Source organism: Hydra viridissima, unplaced genomic scaffold (assembly GCF_058129835.1).
Source record: "Hydra viridissima isolate aposymbiotic clone 2 unplaced genomic scaffold, HvirCarnegie_v1 scaffold_7, whole genome shotgun sequence".
NCBI classification, from domain to species: Eukaryota; Metazoa; Cnidaria; class Hydrozoa; order Anthoathecata; family Hydridae; genus Hydra; species Hydra viridissima.
The window spans coordinates 8,515,152-8,515,971 of NW_028324306.1; positions in this window are offsets into that span (position 1 = coordinate 8,515,152).

Sequence of the window (820 nt, forward strand, 5' to 3'; positions counted from 1 at the left end):
ATATATATATATATATATATATATATATATATATATATATATATATATATATATATATATATATATATATATATATATATATATATATATATATATATATATATATATATATATATATATATATATATATATATATATATATATATATATATATATATATATATATATATATATATATATATATATATATATATATATATATATATATATATATATATATATATATATATATATATATATATATATATATATATATATATATATATATATATATATATATATATATATATATATATATATATATATATATATATATATACATATACAGCTATTTCAAGTTGTATTATTTTCAAATACAATATCTCCTGTTCATATAGGAGTGCTCAATATTTTGTATAAATAGAGCAATATATATATATATATATATATATATATATATATATATATATACATATATATATATATATACATATATATATATATATACATATATATATATATATATACATATATATATATATATACATATATATATATATACATATATATATATATATACATATATATATATAGATATATATATATATATATACATATATATATATATATATATATATATATATATATATATACATATATATATATATATATATATATATATATATATATATATATATATATATATATATATATATATATATATATATATAAAATCGTTTTTAGCAGTTGGTTTATATTACATATATATTTTCATATCATAATATGTACTATTAATGAATTTCAAACATATCTAAAAATTTTTAACTAAGCTCCTATATTA